At 43.8% G+C, this 8,889-nt stretch overlaps 1 protein-coding gene across 3 annotated transcripts in view; it reads left to right on the top strand.

Moving 5' to 3' along the window:
• The first annotated feature begins 93 nt into the window (after positions 1–93).
• Positions 94–8,889, top strand: part of GASK1A (golgi associated kinase 1A) — a 77,173-nt gene continuing 68,377 nt past the window's right edge. For 2 of the 3 annotated variants that reach the window (XM_059939271.1, XM_059939270.1), the window contains exon 1: positions 7,328–7,454. The gene's annotated coding sequence lies outside the window, so the exon portion shown is untranslated. Of the gene's footprint in view, positions 156–7,327; positions 7,455–8,889 lie in introns of those variants that run through there. The other variant, XM_059939272.1, reaches the window with a different exon arrangement.

Below are 8,889 nucleotides of genomic sequence, written 5' to 3'. Positions count from 1 at the left end.
CTCTGCTCTTCATTGTGTTGTTTCTTCTTCCCTTCAAGCAGCATCGTCCACTTCCAAACTAGCTCTGGTCTCTCATCTTGAGCGAGGGAAAGAGTCACGTTTCACCCAGCCCCAGGGACCCCTAAACAGGAGGAACAGGAGAGCAGGTTCTACAGGTGAGTTAAACAAGGAATGCCCTTTGTTTTTATTTGATTAAAATGAAAACGTGTGTTCTCTGCCCAGCATCATGGAGTGTTTGGGATCCTTAATCACACTGTTTCTGATTGGTCTGTTTTCATCTATTTAAATGGAGTACACAACACCGTGCTTCAGTGTCTTACATACTAGGATGCTTTTATCCCTGGGGATATGTGGAAAGATTTTTCGAAGTACTTTACTGGTTATTTGTGATAACCATTTACCAGTTTCTCCCAGTTTTACAAAAATGATAAACTCAGTGCAGTATTATCTTGTCAACTAATCAACAAAACAAATAGAAAAAATTATTTTTGCTTTTCATGATTATTAATAAGTTAAACATTTTTGAAAATTTGATTCTTATTTTATTTTGGAGTACAGTTAATTTACAATGCTGTGTTACTTTCAGGGGTACAACTAAGTGATTTAGTTATATGTATCCATATACTGATTCTTTTTCAGATTCTTTTCCATATAGGTTATTACAGAATATTGAGTAGAGTTCCCTGTGATATACAGTGGGTCCTTGTTGATGATCTATTTTATATGTATATTAATGGGTATATGTTAATCCAAACCTCCTAATATATCCCACCTGCCCACCTTTCCGCTTTGGTAACCATAAGTTTCTTTTTTAAATCTGTGAGTCTGTTTTGGGCTTGTCAAGTAGTTCATTTGTACCAATTACTAGATTCCCCCTTACCCTTCACCTACCCAGGCAGATGCCAACCCCTGCAAAACCGCTCTGCTGAGCGTGCTGTCGTCCGTACGTGGGGCAACTCTAAGGAAGGAGGCTGGAGGTGGGGACCTTACTGCTAGGGGACTTGGAGACCAGGTGACTTGTCAAAGCTCTTTGAGGCCAGCGGGTCCACCATCCTTTGGGTGCACTAGGCTTAGTTAAGCTGTAGGAGGGCCCGCCTGGATCTGGTGACGGTGGTCCCATGCAGAGGGGACCAGGCACTACAGGGCCAGCGGGAGCTCGTTTGCTGGCACATCCTCCCCAGCTCCCTCCGCCCCAGGACCCTCCATGCTTGGGACCCAAGCCTGCGCAGGCTCCAGGGATGTGACATTAGCTCAGGTTACCAGGCCTGAGGGGAATATAGTAGGCATTTCTTTCCTTCTTCTTCTTCTTTTTTTGTTTTGTTTGTTTCTAATTTAACTTTTAGGTTATATTGGAGTAGAGCTGATTTACAATGTTGTGTTTATTTTAGGTGTAGAGCAACTTGATTCAGTTATACATATCAATACATCAAAAGAATTCTTTTTCGAATTCTTTCTCCATTTAGGTTATTACAGAGTGCTGAGTAGACTTTCCTGTGCTATAGAGTGGGTCCTTGTTGATGATATATTTTCTATGTATATGAGTGTGTGTATGTTAATGCCAACCTCCTAATTTATCCCTCCTACTCACCTTTCCCCTTTGGTAACCGTAAATTTCTTTTTGAAGTCTGTGAGTCTGTTTCTGGCTTGTGAAGTAGTTCATTTGTATCAATTTTTAGATTCTATGTGTAAGTGATATCCTATGATATTTGTCATTCTCTGTCTGACTGAGTTCACTTAGAATGATCACTTCTAGGTCCATCCATGTTGCTGCAGATGGCATTATTTCATTCTTTTTTTTTTTTAATGTCTGATGGATACTCCATTGTGTATATCAACCACATCTGCTTTATCCATTCATATGTTGGTGGACATTTTGGTTGCTTTCATGTCTTGGCCATTTTCAGTAGGTCAATGAATGTTGGCGTGCATGTGTCTTTTTGAAATAGGATTTTCTGCGGATATACTCCCAGGAGTGGGATTGCCGGATCATTTGGTAGCTCTAGTTTTAGTTTTTTAAGGAACCTCCATACTGTTCTTCACAGTGGCTCTTAACCAATTTCCATTCTCACCAACAGCGGAGGAGGGTTCCCTTTTCTCCACACCCTCTCCAACATTTATTGTTTGTAGACTTTTTGATGACGGCCATTCTGACTGGTGCGATGTGATAGCTCATTGTCATTTTCATTTGCATTTCTCTGATAATTAGCCACGTTGAGCATCTTTTCATGTGTTTTTATTTTTATTTTTTCCTTAAACAGTGTGAGTAAAAGTTACCTCTTGAAATGGGCTTCTGGAAAGTCTTCCCGTTTTTGAATTCTTCTTCGATGACCTACCCCAGGACATTACTTGAGGGCAGGTGTCACTTAACGCCCCTCAGGCCTTGTGAACATGAAGTGCCCAGCAGCACCGGGTTTATAGCTGTTGTTACAGGAAGCGGCCACAAGGCGGCAGGATTTCTTCATGCTCCAGTGCGGTGACTCAGGCAACCAGAGCCTTAGGGAAAGTTGTGTTCCTGGCTTGTCAATGAGAGGGGAGTGTGCCAGCACAAAGACTCAAGGGCTTGTGCCTCATTCCTTCTTCCCCTTACCCTGGCAGATGCCAACCCCTGCATAACCACTCTGCTGAGGGTGCTGTCGTCAGTACATGGGGCGGCTCTAAGGAAGGAGGCTGGAGGTGGGGACCTTACCATGGAGGACCTGGTGACCAGGTCCCTTGTCAACGCTCTTTGAGCCCAGAGGGTCCACCATCTTTTGGGTGCAGTAGGCTTGGCTTAGGTGTAGGAGGACCTGCCTGGATCTGGTGATCGTGGTCCCATCTAGAGGGGACGGGGCACTCTGAGTCCGGGCGGGGCTCATTTGTTGGCATGTCCTCCCCCCGGCTCCCTCAGCCCCAGCATACTCCAGCCAGGGGACCCAGGCCTGCTCAGGCTCCAGGGATGTGACACCAGCCCAGGTCACTAGGCCTGAGGGCAATAGAGTAGGCATTTCTTTCCTTATTTTTTTTTTTTGTTTTGTTTTTCATTTAACTTTTACTTTAAATTGGAGTAGAGTTGATTTACAATGCTGTTTTTGTTTTAGGTGTACAGCAACTTGATTCAGTTATAGATATCCATATGTCCATTGTTTTTTGAATTCTTTCCCCATTTAGGTTATTACAGAGTGCTGAGTAGAGTTCCCTGTTCTGTATAGTAGGCCCCTGTTGATGATCTATTATATATATATATGTGTGTGTGTGTGTGTGTGTGTATATGTTAATGCCAACCTCCCAATTTATCCCCCCTACTCACCTTTCCCCTTTGGTAACCATAAATGTCTTTTTGAAGTCTGCGAGTCTGTTTCTGTTTTGTCAAGTTGTCATTTGTATCAATTTTTACATTCCACCTATAAGTGTTATCCTATGATATTTGTCTTTATCTGACTGTGTTCACTTAGTTTGATCACCTCTACGTCCATCCATTTTGTTGCAGATGGCATTATTTCATTTTTTTTAATGGCTGCATCATATTTCATATATATGTATACCACATCTTCTTTATTGATCACCTAACATGAGCCAAGTATTATGGTGTGGAGTTTATATTCTTTATCTCAATGGTATAATAGCTCTGTGCAGTAAGCGGTTATTATTGTCACAATTTTTTTCCCCATAAATTTATTTATTTATTTATTTATTTTGCCTGTCTTGGGTCTTCGTTCCTGCACGTGGGCTTTCTCTAGTTGCGGCGAGTGGGGGCTACTCCTCGTTGTGGTGCGCGGGCTTCTCATTGCGCTGGCTTCTCTTGCTGTGGAGCACGGGCTTTAGGTGTGCAGGCTTCAGTAGTTGTGGCTCGAGGGCTCAGTAGTTGTAGCTCACGGGCTCTAGAGTGCAGGCTCAGTAGTCGTGGCACACAGGCTTAGTTGCTCTGGAGCATGTGGGATCTTGCCGTGTCCCCTGCATTGGCAGGCGGATTCTTAACCACTGCGCCACCAGGGAAGTCCTATTGTCAGAATTTTACGAATGAATACATGGGGGTTTACTGAGAGGTTTGAATTCAAATTCAGTGAGTATGTCTCCACGTGTGACCATGGTTGCACCACTTTCGTTTTTCATCTACCCCTATTGCTGCTTTGTGCCCCACTCTAGGTTCTTGAGGTAGGTATCCCAGGCTTCTCTCTCTTCACTACCTGGCCCTGCCGCTGAAAGACCTCCCGGGACCTGGCTCCCGCACACGGAGCCTGTGGAAGGGCCAGTCGCAGCCTCTGTCTTCCCTTGCATACTCAGAACTGAAGATCTTACTCAGAGGCCTTACTGGTGAGGAGTCAGGCACTTACAGAAAATAATAGGAACAAAAGACAGAAGAGTTGGGGAAAGCAACTGTAGAGTTTATCACAGCCTGGCGATGGGGAAGAAAGCTAGAGAACCATGTTGGTTGGCAATCAATGTTACATAAATGAATGCGTATGTGAAGATCTGATTGTTTATGTAGCAGAGCCAACTGTTGAGATAGGCATGTATGACAAGAAGCTGATAGCTGCTTGGACTTGCTAAAAATTGAATTAATTTTAAGCAATACAGTGTTTAGTGAGGAGGAGTGGCTATGCCTCAGTGTATTTCCAATGCCAAGAATATGCTGGTACCTAATTAGGCACCTGAGTCTTGTGCCACCCTGTGATGTGATAGAATCTGCGCTGCATGCCATCCATGCCAGGAGAACCAACCACCCGTCCAGCAACTGGAATGGAGGAGAAGCCCTCAAATGGACACTATAAGGTGGAGGGTTATTGAGATAATACCTGAAACAATGTCCTGAGAGCACCATGTTGCTGGGTTTGACTTTAATAAAGTTTTTGCTCCAGGCGTATTGATATCTCAGAAAAGCCTGTGTAATTATAACAAAATTAGAAGTTTATTTTTTTTTTTATTGAGTGTTGTAGTACAACGGGAACCGACAGCAAAATTTGTTAACATTGCTAGAAAATGGGTTATGTCCTTCTAAATTTCACTGCGTCTACCAACTTGTAGCCAATAGGGATATGGTACGACCAATTTAAATTTTATATTTTAAAATACCACTCAAAAATGTTTAACTTAATATGATGATTTGAGCACAGACATCCAACTCTCTAATTCCCCATCCTTGTGACTGATCTTGTCCTGAAAAGAATACAAAAGAGAAGAGAACAAATTGCAATATACTACCTTTTGCCTCAATTCTTAAGGACTTTTCTTCTTTCTTAAGGACTTGTGTAGATGGATCTGAATTGATCCTGAGGGATGACTCAAAGCCTTTTCTGAGAAAGTTTCTGTTTCTTAGGCAGCAGGTAGAGGAGATTTGAGCAAGGTTTTATTAATGTCCCTGAGTTTGGAGGAGCTAGGAGGGCATACTGAGTGACTGTTGAGGGACCAGATGAGAATGTCAGTAATTGTTGCGATAGCTCAGTAGTAATAGAAGGTCTATTAAACAAAGCCAAAGATGGACGGGTCTTCTCTCTGACTATCCTTTTCTGAAGAATAGGACAAAGAAGGAAAGTACACCCAACATGGCCAGATCACAGGGCTTCTCGGTCAAAGAGAAAACTGATAAAGCCAGTACCTGGCGGATTGGCATCATCAAATGTGAGAGACACTCTGTAGGTTCCCCTCAATTCCTGAATTCTGGTCGATCTTTGAATGGAAACGTTGACTTGCATCAAACAGTCCTGGAGCTTACTGTCTGTGGGGAGGACCGCTCACGTGGGCAATGAGCTCATATTGCCATTCACCAGAGAGTCACTTATTCTCTCTGGGGGAGGGTTATTCTTCACACTCTGTTGAAGTCAGCCTCGGCCATGAGACTTGCTTTGGCCAATGCAAAGTGACCCTGACCCAGCCTCATGCACAGCGTCCCGTTCCCTTGGAGTAGAATGCCCCCCCTTCCCGAGTTGCCTAATTAGAGAGCTCCTACTCATCCCAAACAGTCAGCTGGCTCAGAAGCCTTAGCCCACCTATCAGGCAGGTGTCAAGGGCAGCCTGCTCCTTCCTTTATGGTAGCTCTAGTCATATTATTCACTTCCACACCTTCTCTCTCCCACCTGGAGATCCTTGTGGGCAGAGGATAACGTTCTAGTCATCTTTGTCACCCTGGCCCCTTATATAGTTCATGGCACATAGGAGATACTTAAGAAATCTTGGATCAAGAAGTGAGTGAGTGAAATGAGTTCTGCAATCAGTAGTTACAGCACATATTGGACAGTTCAAGCACTTTAACATTCATTTATTCGGCAGACATTTATTAAGCTCATTCTTTGTGCCAAGCATCGTGATAGGTGCCAAGATTACCTTTGTGAATAAGTTAGTCATGGCATCTGTCCTCATATTTCTTAGGAAACCTACAAGAAGATAGACAGCCATATACAGTGGAAGGCAGGAGTCTGGCAAGAAATACAGTTTCATGAATCCCACCCACATTGAAAGATCAGAGGGCGGAATATAGGAATGGGGTGGGGGACTTCCCTGGTGGCGCAGTGGTTAAGAATCCGCCTGCCATTGCAGGGGACACGGGTTTGAGCCCTGGTCCGGGAAGATCCCACATGCCGTGGAGCAGCTAAGCCCGTGTGCCACAACTACTGAGCCTGTGCTCTAGAGCCCGTGAGTCACAACTACTGAGCCCGCGTGCCACAACTACTGAAGCCTGCGCGCCTAGAGCCTGTGCTGCACAACAAGAGAAGCCACCGCAATGAGAAGCCTATGCACCGCAGCGAAGAGTAGCCCCTGCTCGCCGCAACTAGAGAAAGCCTGTGCGCAGCAACGAAGACCCAATGCAGCCAAAAATAAATAAATAAATTTATTTAAAAAAAAAAGGAGTGGGGTGGGGCTTGCTCAGGTTAAGGTCTGTACAATGCCTATGGCAAGAGGTTGTTGAATTAATGCCTATTATGAAGCTAGGAGGCCCTAGAGGCACAGTGGGCTCAGAGCCACAGATCTTCTTGGTGAGGAACAGATTGTGGGACCAACTGTACTCATTTTCCTGAATGTGTCCTAATTCTGTCTCCACCCTTGTGAAGCCAGGACATGATACAGCAGTTAGGAGAAACCCCAGGCTGCATCAAAGCACAGAACAGCTTCCATATGGAATGTTGGCCACGCAGGGGTGCTATGTACTTCTTCAAATCCTCATTATTGAAAACATTTCTCTTATACTCCTGATTCTGGGACTAGCCTAGGTGGTCTCTGTCAAACCCCACCTGCCAGCCTTGAAGTTCAGTGCATTTCCTCATTTTTATACCTTCTGAGGGGATTGCTGTCTGTGACTGGGGAGAGCAATTCAGGATACCGATTACTATGCGTTCTCGGAATTCATCCTCAGGTCTTAAATGGTGTGATCAGCTAGACAGTGTCTCCTGACCTTGAGAAGAAGCAATTGGCATTAGGAAGCACATTGAGCTGATGCTGCCTTTCATTTATTCTCTAGACTGCTGCTTGGTTCCAGGAACAAGGTAAGAGAATCATCATAGCTTTTCTGAGGGCTCTATGAGCAAGGCCTTGATGAGGCTGGAAGAGAAGACAGCTGTCATTCGATGAGCACCCATTAGGTATTATGTTCCTTACGTTCGTTGTCTATTTAAAACTTTCTAATAAACTTCACGAGATAGGCATTATATCCCCATTTTATAGATGAGGAAACTGAGGCTGGATGGGTACATTATTTGTCCAAGGTTATACAGCCCAAAGTGGTGAAATTCAGTTTTAAAACCAGGTCTGACTATCTCCACAGCTCCAAATTCCCTTTCTTCATGTGATTTGCAAGATGGAGCCCCTGCCCTTGCAGCATTTGTAACTTGCTTAGGGGGACAAGATTCCTGAAAGTATGTTTAATAAAAAAAGGTGACAGCAACTTAAACTTGATGAAAGAGAGCTACTTTTATTGACATGGGAATGGTCACAATATATTGCTAAGTAAGAAAAAGCAAGCTTGAGAATAGCAAGGTAGGCTCCACTGGAGGCAAACAGTGAGGTGTCTCATGCCTCCTACCCAGATCAAGATAGCCCAGACAGCTTCCTCATGTCTCCTACAAGTCAACCTCCTCCCAAGGGTCAACCACTCTAATGATTTCTCTTACTATAGGTTAGTGTAGGTGACAAACAAAATAATTTAGTATCCGCTCTTTTATGTTTAGATGCTTTTACCACATTTTGTCTGTGAGGTTTATCCATGTTGTTATGTGTAGCAGAGGCTTTTTAAAATTGCTGAGTGCTATTCCACTGACTGAATATACCACTGGTTGATGGATATTTGGGTGGCTTCAGATTTGGGGCTTTTGTAAATACTATGAACATTCTTTTACGTGCCTTTTGACTGACCTATTCATGTATATCTCTTGAATATCTATAGGTAGATAGATACATTTATATAATTTTATATTAATTAATTATTGTATGAGTGGAATTGTTGCATCATACAGGTTAGGCATATGCTTGGCTTTGACAGATACTGCCAGAAGTTTTACAAAATAGTTGTGATGATGTATCCTGCTTCCAGCAGTGTATGAGAGTCTTAGATACTCTGCAGCCTCCTCCTTCATAGTCTTTTCTAGTTCCCCAAACACGGATTGAACCCACGCCCTCTGCATTGGAAGCACGGAGTCTTAAATCACTGGACCACCAGGGAAGCCCCTGGGTAGTCTTTTTAATATTAGCCATTCTGGTGTTAGTATAGATGTAACATATTGTGGTTTTAATTATACTTCCCAAATGACTAATGATGTTGAGTACCTTTTTCATATCCTTGTTGGCCATTTGGATATTCTTTTTGTGTAGGTAGTAGCGTTGGGGTGAGGGTTCTAAGTGTGCCTGCAGGGGCTGGCATGGTTTGAACTTCCACTGGCACCAGGAGAGGGAGCCCGCGGGGTTTCTTACAGGCCTGTCCAGGTG

This window comes from Balaenoptera ricei, chromosome 11 (assembly GCF_028023285.1).
Source record: "Balaenoptera ricei isolate mBalRic1 chromosome 11, mBalRic1.hap2, whole genome shotgun sequence".
In the NCBI taxonomy this organism is placed as follows: Eukaryota; Metazoa; Chordata; class Mammalia; order Artiodactyla; family Balaenopteridae; genus Balaenoptera; species Balaenoptera ricei.
This window is presented reverse-complemented; position numbering and strand designations above follow the sequence as displayed.